This window comes from Lepus europaeus, chromosome 9 (assembly GCF_033115175.1).
Source record: "Lepus europaeus isolate LE1 chromosome 9, mLepTim1.pri, whole genome shotgun sequence".
Lineage (NCBI taxonomy): Eukaryota > Metazoa > Chordata > Mammalia > Lagomorpha > Leporidae > Lepus > Lepus europaeus.
In genome coordinates, this window is record NC_084835.1 from 96,852,677 (window position 1) to 96,869,914 (window position 17,238).

Consider the following 17,238-nt stretch of genomic DNA (forward strand, 5'->3'; position numbering starts at 1 on the left):
CCCCAGCCGATGTTCATGTCTCTAACACAGATGTCCACCCTCTAAGATTCCCGACATCCAGTCACGTTCTCGCACTGCTTTTTCAAATGGTGCCTGCTTCCTCACTGTAGTGGGTGAGAACTTTGCTCCCTGTCGCCCTCTGTGCAGTCTGTATTTGCTCTCCTGCGTTGCCTAACGACGAGGACGTGACCCGAGAAACACAGGCATCATTGGGCACGTTCAGCACGCGACATCAGAGTGCCAGCCTGGGTATGCCAGCCTGGGTGGTGGAGCCTACCCCACACCTGAGCTCCGTGGGACAGCCGCCGCTCTGAACACGCCCTGCGGTAGACAGAAAGGTCGTTACATGTCATGTGACTTTCTATCAAATTTCAGATAAAGTTTGGCTCTGTTGCTTTGTTCCTGAATCCTTTCTTTTGAAAACAATGACACCTAGAACTCCTGCATGCCCCTCACCTGGTTCTCTAAGTGCTACCCTTTCTGCACACTTTGCTTTCGTGTTCCCTCTCTGACATTTTCTGAGTATTTTCTCAGTGGCTGGAGGAGTGAGCTGCAGACATGATGCCATGTCAGTGCATTTTCCTAAAAGCAGGGTTGTTCTCTTAATTCACATCGGTAGAGCGCTGTTACAGAATCTGTAAACCTCACTTACATTTTTCCAGCTGTCCCACTAATGTCTGTGGCAGCTAAAGGAAGAGCTGGTGTTTTTTCAGGTTTAGAACCTACTACAAGCTCACACGTTGCTTCTGGTTGTCACGTCTCTCCTTCATCTTTGCTGACCTTGGCGTTTTAAAGAGAAAGAGCCAGTTATTTTGTAGAATGTTCGTCCATCGATTTGGGTTTTACAATGATTAACGAAATTTCTCTGAAATGCAGAGATCTCCTACCCAGAGGTTCACTCCTCAAATGCCCCACAACATCCAGGGCTGGACCAGGCTCGAAATGGAGCTCCCACATGGGTGGCGGGGTCCCCAGCACCGGAGCCCTCCCCTGCTGCCTCCCTGGGTGAGCATTTGCAGGAAACAGAGCCAGGACTTGCACCCTGGCACTCCCATTTGGAATGCAGACAACCCAAGTAACATTTTGGCCTCTATATCCGATGCCAACCCCCAACCTGGATTTATCCGATGTCTTCTCATGACCACATTTAGGCGTGTTTGGAAGCAGTACCACAGAGGCAGTGCTGTGTGCTCAGTACATGTGTCGGGAGCCACGCTGCCTTGGTGAAATTAGTTGACCATCCGGTAAAGACAGCGGCGTCCTCACCACTATGGAGTTACTGTTTCTTCTCGTCATAACTAATGGTATCTTACAAGGAGAGATTTGAGCCCTGTACATATGCAGTTTCCGGGAACACCTTCACTGCACGTTTTAGCGTTCTCCGAGGGCACTTGCTGAGGCATCCCCAGTTTTCTCAAGCTGGCTGCCCTGTAAGGAAGGCCTCTCCCTTCACACTGTTTATCTATGTGTCTTTTATCTGTTGCTTATTTTGGCTCACAGATTTTTATTTAAGAATTCTAATTCATTACTGATTTCCTTTATTCTGGTGCTCAGATTGTCCCGGATTTCACCCGTGGGAGCCCCCTCAAACTGGCGTCTGTGTATTTCTGAGATGTCTCCGTTACTCTCTGAGCGCTGTCTACTCTGGGGCATGAAAAGCGAGTGCACACGTACCCAGCCCAGCTGTACCAGCCGGGTCAAGGGCAGGCTGAGTCGCGCGAGGACCCCCGGCCCACTGGGAAGGCTCTGCTTGGACTCAGACATTTCAGAGGTTCACAGCACAGATGAGAGCCGCCAGGGCAGAGTGCTCTGTGACACACGGACAAGGCTGTATTGCCCTCACTGCTTATGGTTCCAGCCACGCCGCTCCTGGCCTTGACCTTGACCCTTCCCCTGGGAAAGACCCTTCCTCAGCAAGCCTCCAGGGTCTGGGGAGTAGGGCTCATGTTGGCATGGCAGCTGCATCATGGTTGGAGCCCAGAAAGTTACAGAACCCTAGGGTAGTCACCAATGGGCCGAGTGACCGTGGAGGCTGACTGTGTGCATGGGGGGCATGGCAGCCCCTAAAACCTGCCGCCGAAAGCCTGCCAGGCCTCTCTGTGGCCACCTGAGCCTATCTCCTTTGGCCTCACTGAGGAACGGGACCCCCTCCCCACGCGATCGCCTCATCCGAAATACAAGCTGTCCCTGCCTTCTGCCAACTCACACTTCAGTAGTCAACACTTTCTGCAGGTCCCGAGTCCCATCTGTGTGCGACTCCTGGTAGCCTTCCTCCTCCCGCTCATTTCTGGAAGGGTTTAAATAAGCAAATGCACCCTCCAGGGCAGGCAGGGCCGATTTCCCAGCGTCCGCTCTGCCCTTGAGATAAGAGGGTGGCAGCCCAAGAGCTAACAGTGGCTGACAGACACCCAGTCTGCACGTGGCTCTGTCACCTGCTTCTTGTCTCCAGAAGGCACAGCCCCGAAGGGCAAGGACTGCGGGCACGCCCTTTTTACCCGCAAGTGCTGCTTCCCGCTGGGCACCAGCAAGGCTGTGTCCTGTTGGCATGTGCTGGGTTACCTTAGGCCCCGATGTGTCGGGTCATGCTGGGGAGTGCTGGGATGGAGCTGGAGAAGGGGAGATGCCGGGAATGGGCTCCTAGGCCAGCCCCGGAGGCCCCTGGGAATTTGGCTACTTTGCGCCCAGGGTGAAGAGTGGGCAGCACTGGGGGTGGAGCAGGGAGGCGTGGCTTCTTGAAGACCAGCCCTGATGGTCTAAACTGCCACAGACCCATCATTTGCAGCGAGAAAACAGAGGCCCCGATGGAGAACGGCCGCTCGCAGGGCCACACCTCTAAGTCAGCTACAGATGCAGGGCCCAGCGCCCCCAGGTTGCTGCTATTCCCCATATCCTGCAGTTTTCCTTCCCCACAAACCCCAGTGATGGGTCACAGGACGGCTGGTTAATAACTCACTCCAGAACTTCCCAGGGGTTTGCACCCAGGAGGGGTCTCTGCAAAGGCTTCATTGCTGAAGTGTCTGCACGTAAAATGCTCTGTGGAAAGGAAATGAGAAAAAGGAGAGAAGGAAAGGAAATGACAGAGCTGCCCCTCTGGCTCGGTGCACCCCACCCTCCTCGGGGCCAGAGCTGCAAGGCCACAGGAGCTGCTGACGGCAGCCCTGACGCCCAGCCAGGGGCCCCCAGGGCCTGCCGCTCAGCCCTGCCACGTCTAGAGCCTGGGACAGGGAGGCCACATAGACGCGGTCAGCACAGGGGGCTTCAGAGCACCACAGAGTGGGAGGGATTTCCTGCGGTGGCATCTGGGCACCACTCTCAGCCGGCTGGGGCTTATCTGACCCTGGGTCTCTCTTCTGCGTGCTTTGCTGTCTGAGGGGCCTGGTGAGTCTTGCTTAGCCCCTAATTTAGGCATCTGGGAAAGTGTGTGGTACCTGACCCAGCCCTGCCAGTCGCCGACATGGTGACTTTGTGCAATTAGGAGGAGGTGCCACTGGCCCGATGTCCCTCAGCAGCTCAGCCTGAACCATCACAGACACAGCTCACACCTACCCAAAGACAGAGGGTGTGCAAAGCCAGCGGGAGCCTTGTTTCAAATACCTGCATTCCTAACTCGTCTTCTAGAAGGCCAGACTTTTTAAAAAAACAATTATTGATTTATTTATTTGGAAAGCAGAGTGATAGAAAAGGAGAGACAGACAGAGAGAGAGAGAGAGAGCTTCCATTCACTGGTTCACTCCCCAGATGGCTGCAACGGCTGAGGGTGAGCCAGGCCAAAGCCAGGAGACAGAACCTCCACCCAGGTGTCCCACATGAGTGACAGGGACCCAGGTACTTGGGCGTCTTCTGCTGCTTTCCCAGGCACAGAGAACCTTGAGCCGAGAGCTGGATCAGCAGCAGAGACTCAAACAAGCGCTCTGATGTGGGATGCCAGCATCCCAAGTGGCAGCTTAACTTGCTGTGCCACAGTGCCAGCCCCAAAGGCCAGACTCGGAGCTTACAACATTTCTAGCTAGAGAGAGCCCTGCCTTGGAGAAAACATCAGTCAGCCAAGAAGACGGGAAGCCCCGCTCCGGGTCTGCAGGAGGAAGGGGTCACGAGGTCACAGAATGACACTCCCGAGAGAACCTTCCAGGTTGCCCGTGCAGCTCCCCTCATTTTACGGTCGGCAGAAATCTCTGAGCGCGGGGCTCCTGCTCTCGCCAGGCCCAAGGAGAGGAGCTGATTTCCTGAGGCTGTCGTGAGTCAGAGGCTGCCGGGCACAGGAGGAGACGGCGGCCAGCCAGCAGAGGCTGAGCACAAACGTGGTTCTGCAGGGGAGAAGAGACGCTGACAGATCCTGCAGATTCTTCAGCACACCTCATCCACCTGCTCCCGCCCACGTCATCCGCCCAGCAGGTGGATCCTTTTTATGGAAACAGAACTCAGACTTGACATGCGGGCAGTTGTCTGCCACGCACCTTAAGACGTTCGTTACAAAGACCTGCAGCAGAGTTGACCCTGAGGACCTTCCCAGCCATGGTCAGGGGCTGCCCAAGTGAGGGCCAGTGGTCCCTCCCCCACCACCCCCACCCACACATGCATGCTCACGCACAGTAACCCCCAAGAAAGCCAAGTGTTTTCCGCGCGTGCTGAGAATGCTGGGAACAGCTCACTCTGGTTCCTTTGACTCCGGGGCTGCTGGCTGCTCCGTGCCCTCTGGATCCTTATTGTGCTTCAAAGTGTACCCTCAGGTCAAAGCACAAACATTCGCTTGGCAAGCAAAGAGAAGATGTTCCTTTCGGCGGCCCTTCCTGGCGGCACCGAGAGGGACACTGTTCCAGCAGGCTGGCGCGTGGTGTGGTCAAGGAAACGCACGCCCCGCCCCCCCCCCTTCCCGAGGGCCTCTGAGGACACCCGGAGGGCAGCTACTTCGCAGCCCCTGGAGAAGCAGACCTCATGGGCTGAAGCCTCAGCTACAGGCAAGCCGAGCGCGGGGACGGGGAGCCGGGGCGGCTTAGACAGATAGTGCGGGGACCCCAGGGCAATGCGAGGCGTCCACAGTTAGTGTCGGTCCTCCCATCAGCACTGTGGGAAACCACAGCCCCTCCGCGAAGCTGACGATTGGCAGCTGCTCCCCGCCCCACCCTTGCTGTCCTTGGAATCGGCTCCCGAGTTCCCTGTGCAGTGCCTGTGCCGCGCCACACACAGTTACACCAGAAAGCCCTGCCCGGTGGGGGCCAGGCACAGGGCATGTTTAACGCCCCCTGAGCAGATCTGAGGTGTTGAGACCCTCTGTCCTGAGGAGTTAAGGATGCGTCCATCCCCCACTTGGTAAGGGACTTCTGAGCGCTTGGCCAGGACATGCTCCAAACTTAGATAACTTTTGTCTTGAAATTACTTGCACCTGGCCTTGAATGATGCTCGTTCGTCATGTTTCCCCACTGTTGGAACGCTGGCTTCCTTCAGAGCAGGCCTGGGTCTTTGCATGGCGACACCCCCACCCCCACCCCGTGCTGTACTGCACTGAAACCCTCCTGCCCCTAACTGTTCACAGGCTCTCCTCCTTCCATCCCCTGCTGCCCTCCTGATCCTGCGCTGGCCCTCCTTGTCTCGGGACTCCTGTGGTCACCTCCTAACCAGTCTAACTGGTCTGCCCAGTGTTTGCTTAGTGTCCCCTAAGCCGATCGCCCAACACCACCTCCGCAGAGTCGACAAGGTGTGCAGATCTCAGCCGTTTGCCGAGCTTGCTCTAGCCTGCCCTTGCCTGCCTGGGAGCCCGCATCTCCCCATCTTGCACCCTCTGTAACAATCACACCGGCCTCCTGCGGGGAGGGGTCAGGCTCCCCCACCCCACCCCGTCTTCACTCTGGGACTGGCTGCGGTGCGTAGAGGAGGCATAGTCAGCGTGCTCACAACAGCCCTGCTCTCTCTGCAACACACACGAGACCAAAAGGGCCATCTCGAGGCATCAGGACATAGGATCCAGCCCAGCAGCCCAGCTCGGCCCCTTCCTCTGGATGACCTGGGCTCTGTGTTTTCACTCTCCATTTCCTTGCTTCCAGGATGGGGATAATAAAATCTGCCGCCCAAAGCCAGCATCTCAGAGTTGGCGAGAGAAGCAAGATGATAACTGAGAGGGGCTTTGAAAGCTGTAAGGCGCTGGTGCAGCCTAAGGGCTTCCATGTGGGCGTCGGTACCCGTGAGCCACACTGGCGCCCCGCGGCCCCCTGTGAACCACTGGCCGCATTGCGCACGTGCTTGCGAGCAGGCCAGGCCCGTCGGTGGCGACACTGGCTTCTTCCCTGGGTATTTTTATAAAGGGAATCGAGTGAAGGAAACGTCTGGGAATAGACAATCTTCCTAAACTCCCCCAAAATAACCTCGGTGGAAACAATTGTGGTAACGTCCATTCTGCTGTTATTGTTTCAGTCTACTGCAATATGGGAAAATCTCCCGGCATTTCCAGCTCAACTGGGAATCAACTTGACTTCCAGAGGCCTGGAAACAAAGAGCTTGTGCTCCAGGGCTGCCCTGGGTGTTCATGGCCGTTGGCGCCCGGGGACAATCCCAGAGTTAGAATGCAGCTGGCTCTTCCCCTCTCCTTCCCCTTTGCGGGAGGCCTTTGTACAAACGCACTTCAAAAAGTTTATGGACAGCGGAATTAAAAGTTAAGTTTTCTTGGGTGCAAAACATGGCTGAAAGCTGAGCATGGTTTTCTCATACTATGCATTTCCCGTGAACTTTGTGACGACTCCGCCCATGCACACCTTTCGGGTGGTTTTTGAACCTAGGCGTGCGTATCTTTTCGTTGCGTTTTTTCCATTAACTTTCTGTCGTGCCCTCATGTTTTCCCATAGACGGCTTCTGCGGCTCCTGAAACCAGAAGAGTTGATTATGAGGACACTTGAGATTCTAGATTTCTCTCTCGTCCGTTACATAGCCCAGGACCCCTGGGTGGAGAGGCCTCAGTGTGCCCAGTGATGCTTTGCCACCGACCCCAAAAGGTCTCTTTGGGTGCTCGTGCCTCCGCCTTCCCCAGGCCTGGTGTGCAGCCTCTCCGCCTTCCCCAGGCCTGGTGTGCAGCCTCTCCGCCTTCCCCAGGCCTGGTGTGCAGCCTCCCCACTGTATCTCCTGCTTGTCCACCCTCCTCGGAAACTTCTCGGCACCTGTACCTGGCTCCCCCCTTCCCCAACTGGAGGCAACCCCAGGCTCTCCCCCCGCCCACGAGACAAAGGTTGAGGCCCTGGAATCTTTCTTTGTCACTCCTGCTCCAGCACCCCCTAGCCCTTGACGATGCTATTTTCCCATCATTTTATCCTTCTCAGAAACCTCCACACATTGACGGGAAGAAGTCAAGATGGGACTGAATTTTTTACTTTTGTTCTTATTTCTAGCTCCCCGTGCATGGAGGCCAGTTTTCTTCTTGTCTCTGGAGCCTCCCCACCACTTCCCTGTGCCTCATATCCCCTTCCTTCAGAATCTCTCCTGTTTCTCCCTTTTCTCTAACAAGGGTTCCTTGACACATCTGGAAAGTTCTGCAATCTCACTTTTCTCCCAGCATGGTGCCCCACCTCTTCACTTCTCCAGCTTCAGTGTGCCTGCAGAGAGCACACAGATCTGGTGACCATGCTGACACAGCAGGGCGGGGCCTGCCTCCCCAGGCCTACATCTCCTGGATGATGCTCCTGTGGCTGCTCCACGGACCTCCCCCACCCCCTTCAGGAGCAGGGCCCTGTGCCAGGGGCTCCCAAATGTTGCTGCATGTTGCTATCACCCGTGGTGTCCAAAAGAGACCAGTGTCATATGCCCATCACCACCAAGACATTCTGATTTTACCGCATAAATTATGAACCAGGCATCCCTGGTTCTGGAAGTTTTGAGCCATCCCTCCATGGGTGCTGATGCTCATGGTCAGGTGTGGGGCCAGTGTCTTGCTGTGTGTTGAGAACAGCGCTAAGCCCATTGCTGCCTTCATGGACACTCACCTGGGCTCCCTTGCTGGGCCACCATCCATCCCGTTGAGGCAGGACTGGGCACCTGTCTGAGGGTGGGTTAAGGGACTGACTGAATATTCTCCCCTTAGGGGCTTTCTGGATGATTAGCCAGGGTTCATGGACCAGGTTTTGCCAGCAGGGAACGGAGGGAGCCAGAAGCTCTTGGATTTAGCTGGAGCCTTGGCTGAGGGAGGGCCTGTGTGGCCAAGGGGCCTGTGTGGCATGGTTTCAAGAGCTCTGGACACCTTTCCTCCCAACCCCAGTGGGAAAAACACTGCCTTCCTGGGTTGCTTATTCTAAACACATGGCTGCCCATTTTTAATCCTTTTGACCTAAGATGGTGGTTCTCAACTCGGCCACCTTGAGATTTACCTGGGCAGATGTTGGAAGCCCCGGTGCCCAGGCTGGACCCCCATCCAGTGGAGCAGAGCCTACGAGTTTGGCCTGGGCACCAGGAGGTCTTAAAGGGGCCCCTGGGGGCTGACCATGAGCATCCAGGGCCCAGAGCCAGTGACCTTGGGTTTTTATTGATTTCGATGTAAACACATCGTGTCTGTGTGCATCACAGGAGGACTGAGGTTGCCCGGTCCTTCCTGAAGGCAGGAGAGGAGAGAGTGTGAGGATGCTGAGTGCCCAGCGCATCCCTGACCACCGTGTGTGAAGCCTCCTTGCGGCAAAGCACACTTGGCCTCTGTCTTCAGAGCAAGAATCCACACACCATGGCCCTTTGCCTGTTCTATAAATAAAGTTTTACTGGGGCACAGCCACACATCCATGAGTGTTTTTGCTATACAATGGCAGAGTTGCGTAGTTGTAGCAGAGACCAGATGCCCTTCAAAGCCTGAAAGGTTTACAGCTTGGCTCGCTGCAGAAGTTTGCTGACCCCTGCTCTGGAGGGCGGACTGTGCCTAACCTCCCTTAATGCAGTTTAACTGAAGACAGATAAGCTGGAAGTTTTAAAAACTACTCAAGGCAATTTAATTTCTTTTGAATGGCGCACAGTAATTGTATGAATGTGGGGTACAGTAGATAATGTAAAACATGTATACAATGTTCAGTGATCAGGGTGATTAGCCTTTACATCTCTTTAAACATTTCTCTTCTCTTTGTGTTTAGAGCCTATGCACTCCTTTCTTCTAGTTCTTTATTTTATAGGCCATAGCTACCCTACTGTGCTATAGAGCACTAGAGCTGATTCCTCCTAACTGTATTTGGTACTCCTTACCCAACCTCCCTCCACCTGACTAGCCTTCCTAGCCTCCGGTAATCACTGTTCTGCTTTCTTCTATGAAGTCAACCTTGTTTGCTTCCACGTAAGAGTGAAAACATGTGGTACTTGTCTTTCTGTGCTTGGCTTATTTCGTGTAACATACTGTCCTCCAGTCCCATCTATTCTGTGGCAAATTTAACTGCTCTTAAAGCAGCCCAGAGCATCCTGATGGACATGCTGAGAGCAAGATTGGTTGGTCCAAGAAATGGCTCCCCGCACGCAGCCCTTGGGGTGGCAGGTGCTACAGGCTGCTGCCCTGTGGCCCCAAGCAGTCTCTTCGGGTAACTTCAGTGTGCTGTGTATACCACTGTCTTCTCTGTGGGCTGGGAGTAGGGGAGAGCTGGGAGGCCTCTCCTCCTAGAGTGATAGACTTAAGAGGCTGGGTTGACTGAGCTAGGAACGGACTCCATCCCTGCCTGAGGCTGCTGGATTCAAGTAGGCAGAGGCTGGAAATGGAGAGAGCAGGGAGGGGCTGAGAGCTGTGCTTGGCCAGCGCCAAGGAAGGCAGGGGGAGCAGGGAGGGTGGCCAGGACGCGCCTGGAGGCCGCGCTTCAATATCCTGAGTGCCGGCTCTCAGCTTCTCCTCCACTCCTTCTCGAGCCACCACTGCGCCCCTGAAAGTAGGTCAGATCACCGTCTGCTGCCGAGACATGCAGGGAAATGGATACCAAGTAGGTCATCGGAGCCACTGCAGCCTCGCGAGCCTGCAGGCCAGAACCAATGCCTTTCAGTTCTCTTCAGCCCATAAAGACCCTTTTATGTGGCAGAGAATCCTTAATGGCCACAGCCATTCAACCAAAGGGCAGCCTCGCTTTCTGGAATGGAACAAGTAATTGAATTTCTGAAGTGGTAGATTTTGCTGTGGTCAGAGAGAAAGGCACAACCAGTGTCCTTAAAGTGTCTGGAGTCACTGGGAAAAAAATTAATGAGTTGGAGGCTATTATTTAATTTACCAAAGATATTTATTTGGAACAGGACTCGTTCCGTGCTGAAGTTCTCTGCGTGCAAGCAGCTTTGTAGGAACTCGTCTCCACTGATCTCTCTCTCTCTTCCTAATAGGAATCTTCCATAAGAGCTTACACCTTGTCTTTTCCATGAAGACCTGACGCTTTTCATTTTTTTGGTGACACACTTGCCAGGGAGGGCCGTCACTTTTCAGGGTGCTGACCGTGGTAGCGCCGAGCGTGGCAGCATAGCTCTGTATCTCTGGAAGTAGAGAGAAGGGAGAAGCCAAGGGCCCCAGCATAACCCAGGTAGAGCAACCCTGTGAATCGATGCTTCGGTGCTGTAATTGTCTGCAGAGGGGTGTGTGCTACGGGGCGGCTAACCCTTCCCATAGCTCTTTTAAAACCATTCATCGTTTACTTTCTCATGCTCAGCCAGTGTGTGTTGAAGGCCTATCATGTGACCTTGCCATACAAAGTCGTTTTGATGGAACCCCGGGGCCTGTTGCTGGAGAAGTGGGCCCTCTCTCCTGACTTCTCCATGGGTGCTTTATAGGTCTCTAATTGTTGCTCCTAGGAGCAGTGCATTCCAGTTTGATCCTGAGCCTCCTGGCTGTGGGCTTTGATGTTACAGCTCTCGGGGCTGGCACCCCAGTTCCATCATTTATTGTTACGCTTCTGCGGACCTGCTAGTTCATCTCTGTGCTGCTCCCTTTCCTCCCGCTGTAGAAGATGGATGATAATAGCTCTAACCTCTCAGGGCTGTCTTGAGGTTTAAATTAGTTAATACGTGCACAACTGTTAAGTCAGTGCCTGCCTCAATAAATGATAGACTCTGACATTGTCCTTATGAGAGCTTGTAATCCGCCCAGACATCATTCAGTCCCTTTTGGGGTAAAGAGGTTTTCTGAACTCTTTCCAGGAAAATGTAATTGCTCGCTCAGGACGGGCCTGGAGGGGAAGGGAAGTTTGCAGGCTTCCCCGCTCTGTTGGACCAGCCGCTCCACGTGTGACTCTGCTCATCGTGACACCTGCCTCGTCCTGCCATCGCCTTCTTCTTGCCACAGATCCCCGTGCAGACGTCAAGGGAGACGTCCCATTTCTCTGGCCACAGACGCTAGGTTCCAGCATAATGACTTTGTAGAGCAAGGTCACGTGGCAGGTCCTGCACACCCTGGTTGAGAATGGGAAAATGAGTGAGCAGATGACAAGCCGTTGTAAGTGAGCACGCCTCTGTCGGCCGTGAGTGCACCGACAGCATCCGTGTGAACAGGGGATGTGGCGAGTGCATGGCCCTGGCCAGACCTGCCTGCTGCCTTGCACCTTGGACTGGCTGAGCAGAGCGAGATGCTTATACAAACTAGCGGACCTGTGGGGTGATGAGCACCAAACAGTCACACTGGCACTCGGAGAGCTGACAGTGTAACCGAGGACTGGGGAGCCCAGGTTAACTGAAGGAGGGCCAGCGATTGCTAAGCCTGAGGACCCGGCTTCCGGCAAGGCAAGAGCTCCTGCCAGGCTGAAGGCCACAGACTGTGGGCCATGGGCCCCCGGGTCACCTGTGGATCCCCTTGGTGTGTGCGGAGCAGAATGGAAATGGCCACTCCGGGGTGGTCAGTCATCAGAGCTTGTCTTCCAACAAGCCGCTGTGGGGGCCATGGTGTCTGAGGCACCATGCTCCATGCCGGGGACCCACAGATGTGCAGGAAGCGTGGCCCTGAGCCCTGGAAGGCTTGTGGCTTGGCCAGGGGAGCAAGCCCTTGAGTAGCCGCCCGGCTGTTGGCCCGCAGGGTAGAGTGGCTAAGAAGTGTCTCAAAGGTGCTGTGAGGCCAACTGGGTTCCTCCCCTGTCCCCTCCCCGGGGGTTGGGGCCAGGCCTGCGGAGCTGAGGCCTTTGTGCTAATGGCAAAGGTAGACAGGATTTCTGGGTAAATGAGGTGGGAAAATGTTCCAGACCAAGGGAAAAGCCTGGGGTAAGGAATGGGGGAGGGGGTGGCGCAGGTGGCAAGGAGGCAGGTGCTCAGGCACCAGCGACTCACCGTCCTCTGGGCTAACTCCAAGCCCTGGGCTGCGGCACCCAGGTCTCCTGGCCCCAGCCTGCGCTCCTCCTGCTGCATTTCCTTAGATAGAAGTTTAAGGTGGTTCTCAGGCCGGAGGTGCTGGGAAATGTTCCCTCTAGGTGGGCCGTGCCAAGGCACATGAGAGGGGCAGCGAGGACCAAAAGAATCACCTCCCCCAGATAAGCCAAAAATGGATGCAACCAGGAATACCTATCGTGCCCTTAAATCCTGGCTCTGGAGTGGGTCCCCCAGCCCTGCAGCCCAGGATCTGGCCCCATGGGCCCCGAGTGGACACCCTTATCTTCCTGGTCAAGTGCAGTGTGTACTTGGGCATCCTTGTGGGGCAGCTCTCTACTCCTGGAGGTCAATCCTACAGGCAGCTTAACCATCTTAAAAGAAAAAAAAAAAAAAGGAGCTAAGTCACCCTCAGAGACTTAGTGGGTAGTGAGGACTAAGCTCATGAAAATGATGAGGTGCAGGCCGCTGGCTGCAGGGGCTGCCCCATGAGGTCCATCATGGCTGAACTGGGAAGGCCTCGCCCTGGCACAGGGCTCATTTTCACCTGCTCTGGGGAGGCCACTTCGGTGCAAGGAGCTGTAAGGGCTATGTGGCTGTCAGTCGCCGAGTGGCCACTCTGGGTCTCCTGACTAATGGCCCTGCGTCTGGGTCAGCGGCCTGGGAAAGGCAGGGAGATGGCAGGGAGAGGAGACTCCGGTTGCTGATGGTGCCAGAGGCCCTGCACATGCTTTAGAGGCAAGACCCAACTCACACTCGGGGAGACTTGGTCCTGCTCCAATAAGAAGGAAAGGCATTTACCCAGACCATGACACCTTAAGAACCTCAGAGACGTGCAATTAAGAGATGTTTATTTTTGATGCAAAAAAATTCCATTTTTCATAATACACAAGTTTTCACACACTTTTTAAAGACCCCATCATTCATGTATACTTGACTCTTTTTTAAAAAGATTTTATTTATTTGAAAGGCAGAGTGACAGAGTAGGAGAGATGAAGAGAGAGAACACTTCCATCCTCTGATTTGGTCCCCAAATGGCTGCAATGGGCAGGATTGGGCCAGGCCGAAGACAGGAGCCTGGAACTCCATCCAGGTCTCCCATGTGGGTGGCAGGGGCCCAAGCTCTTGGGCCATCTTCTGCTCTTTCCCTATCTCCTTAGCAGGGAGCTGGATCAGAAGCGGAGTAGCCAGGACTTGAGCCACTCCAGTGCGGGGTACTGGTATTGCAGGTCACGGCTTGACCCACTGGGCCACAGTGCTGGTCCCTGTCTACTTGGCATTTCTGCCGAGGGGGTAATGGTAGCTGCTGAGATCGGCGACTTAGGCCCACACAGGTAAAGAGCGTCCACTGGTTTGCAAGAAAATGGAAACAATGGTGAATTTACCTTTTGCTTGGAGATCAGGTTCAAGTGAAAATGACCACGTAGAGTCAAAAATCACTCTTGAAAACCCCATAGTCGGCCCTGATGTCCAGAGCGCCCTCTGGAGTGTGCTGGGTGCACGGACGTGGGTGACGTGCACTCTGTTGTAAAGTGAGCTGAAGCCCCACGTGGCAGTTCCATCCTAAGTCCGTGCAGGTGAACCTGAGGATGTTGGGCCGCACTTGGCTGACACTGTCACCAAGGGCATCCTATGGAACCCTGCATTAGCGGAAGCTACTCCACGCTATGAACCATCTTTGATCTTCCAGTACCCTTCATGTGACCCGACAGGGCTGGTGATGGCCTCAGCTAAGCCACTTCGCTCCCTAGCCCTGCCCGGGCAGCCCTGGGTCTGCAGTGCTCCAGACCCCGGCTTGCAGCTGCACAGGAACCCGAGGCCAGCCTGGCAGGTGCAGGGATGGGGCCCTGCTGCCCTTGATGCTGCTTAAGCATGACCTCCTTACCTGCCCCCATGGCTCCAGCACACTGGGCAGGTGACAGGAGAGTGATGAACCCATCATTCATGCAAGGTGTTAGCAGCGTCCCAAGCCCCTGTCTCGGTGCACGCACCTTGGACCCTTAGCGTGGCTGGTGGGGGCAGTCTGGTCCCCAGAAGCCCTCACACTTGAGGAAGCCTGAGCCATGCTGCTTTGTAAACTGAGCCACACCAGGGTGCTGCTCAGAAGAGGCCAGGGCAAAGCCATTGAAGCCACCCTGGGTCACAGCCAAGAGCCCTGTGCCTCCTCCTCTTCTCTCTTCCTTTAGAAACGGGTGCTCACTTGGAGGGGTTGCTGCAAGGCACCCCCGCCTGCGTGGTTCCTTGCACAGTGGATGTCCCTCTGTTGTGATGTCCTGCAGTTAGTGGTGGTCAGACCATTTGTGGGTTTGTCCTCCCAGGGGTCTGTGGGCATCTCTGAGGCAGAGGCAGGGTCTCCCTTTGCTGTGCCCAGGGCAGGCAGTGAACTTGCAGGACATGGTGGACGCCCTCGCGGAATCATCTCCCCTCTCATGGTGCTGCCTGCTGCTTCCTTTCCTAGGTCTTCTAGCAGCCCCGCGTACATAACACCATTCACTGCTTTGCCTGCCCGAGGCCAGAGCACAGGAACCGTCTCCCCTTGAGCTGGCTCGGTGAAGGTCTCCGGGGCTTGGATCTTCTCTCTGTCACAGATGCCCAACTCAGCTGGGGACCAGAATCAGGAGCCGCATCTCATCTCGCCCAGGCAATTTCTTGAGGGCTACAGAGCAGAAGCTGGCATTGCCCGTGGCCGCTTGGACTGATTGCGTTTCTCGGGCCACTTCTACCTCTTCCTGCGGCAGCCTGAAGGTGTTGCCTTTCTCAGGGCGGAAGTGCTTCTGGGCCCCTCAGCAAATGGTCCTCATCCAAGGAGCAGCTGTCTGCCCCAGTGCATTTTCTCATGACTGTTCCCTGTCCAGGACAGCAGGGTGCTGTGTGAGTCCACGTGAGCAAGGCCCTTAGGCTCTTGGTTTCATTTGGTCGGTGACACAGAAAGTCAAGGTCATCCCTCCAACCCCCCCCCCCGCTTGTGTGCATATACTCATATATGTATGTGTACAAACATGCGCGTGTGCATATTGTCATGCGTACATGCACACACAAAATATACACAGACATGCCCTTTCCCATAGTTCCTGGCTGCAAAATGGAAGACTGAGAGATTGCATTTGGCACAGTAGTTAAGATGGCTGCTTGGAACACCCACATCCCGTATCAGAGTGCCAGGGTTCAAGTCCTGGCTCCTCTACTTTGGATCCAGTTTTCTTCTAAGGCACACCCTGGGAGGCAGCAGGTGATGGCTCAAGTAATTGGGTCCACGCCACCCATGTGGGAGACCTGGATTGAGTTTAGGCAAGCCCAGGCTTTGGCCTGGCCTGGTCCTGGCTGTTACAAGCTTCTAGTGAGTGAACCAGCAGAGAAAAAATCTCTCCCTTTCCCTCTCCCTCTCCCTCTCCCTCCCCCTCTCCCTCTCTCTCTCTCACTCCCTCTCTCTCCCTTTCAAGTAAAATGAAAATAAGTAAAAAGACATTTTGAATGGGAGTGGAAAAGACAGCACTTTACAGTTGTCACCTTTACGTTTTTCACTGTAAAATAGGTGATTTTCTTCTTTTTTTTCTTTAAAGATTCTATTTATTTATTTGAGAGATAAAGTTACAGACAGAGAGAGGGAGAGACAGAGAGAGAGGTCTTCCATTTGCTAATTCACTCCCCAAATGGCTGCAATGGCTGGAGCTGGGCCAATCCAAAGCCAGGAGCCAGGAGCCTCTTCTGGGTCTCCCACATGGATGCGGGGGCCCAAGCACTTGGGCCATCTTCTGCTGCTTTCCCAGGCCACAGCAGAGAGCTGGATCAGAAGAGCAGTAGCAGGGACACAAACTGGCGCCCATGTGGGATGCAAGTGCCGCAGGCAGAGGCTTAACCCACTGTGCCACAGCACCGGCCCCTAGACACGATTTTCCAACATTCTTTATCAGCTGTCAGTCCCTGTCCTCTGCACTACTTCCTCACCTGGTCACCACATTCATTGAGGAAATAGTAAGTGAATGTCGTTAGTATCTGACATTGCCCACCCATGCCTGCAGCCACGCCTGCTGTCCTTGACAGGAGAGAGGCAAACCCATCATTCACACGGGGCACCATGGTCTACGTGCCACAGTCAGCTCACTGATGCTTGTAGCGTGTTAAAATATGTAGGACTTTGATGGTCGCAAGTGACAGAAACCCAGTTCAACATAGTTTAAAGATAAAAAGGGACATTACTGGCTCATGAAATTCAGGAAGGCCTAAGAATCGTGGTGAAGGAGGTAGGAAGGGCAACGTTTTCACTTTTACACAAGAGATAACCTATGTAAAAGTTGCATGAGATAACTGGCCAGCGTTGTCCAGGCTTGGGAACCGTGGGGACCCAGGTGCCCTAAAGGGTGTGTGTGGTTCACGAGCACTCTGCTGTCTGGGCTAGCAAGGAGCTCAACCAGAAAAAAGGAGAGGGAGTTGATTGCCTGAGAACATGCAAGGGAGTCTGCCTGTGCCCTAGCTCAGCAGCGCAGTCCTGTGCAGGCACAGACCGCCTGGACATCCCGGGGTGCCAGGTGTCACCCAGGAGACCGCTGTGGGCAAAGTGTTCACTCACAAGCTCAGGGCGTCATGGACTTGCTAAACCCTGCCCCGAGTTCGTGGGTCAGGCGCCTTGCATGGAGAAGTGTGGACTGGCACCCAGTAGGGTGTGTGGGGCAGGCTTGTCAGAGTGGGTGGAGCTCGGGTCGTGCTCTGGGGCGCACATGTTGGGTGGGTAGGGACAGGGTGTGGGGTACCCGAGACTCAGCACAGCCTCTGGCTTTCTTCCCTGTCTACTTTTATCTGTGTTTTTGCATCAGGTCTCCAGCTAAGGTATTGTTTTCTAAAGAGGCTCGCTAATTAAAAAAAAATAAATGCAGTAAAACCATGAATTTGACCGGGGGGAGCCGCCTGCCCCTCCCCTTTCTTTCCGAAACAGGTCAGCTCCTCTGAAGAGCCAGGCAGCCTAGAGGTTCCAGGAACTTTGGA

The 17,238-nt window shown here is 54.7% G+C and overlaps 1 protein-coding gene across 2 annotated transcripts in view; it reads left to right on the forward strand.

The window, feature by feature from the left end:
- CTIF (cap binding complex dependent translation initiation factor) overlaps positions 1 to 17,238 on the forward strand; it is a 283,841-nt gene that overhangs the window by 124,350 nt on the left and 142,253 nt on the right. The window lies entirely within an intron of this gene.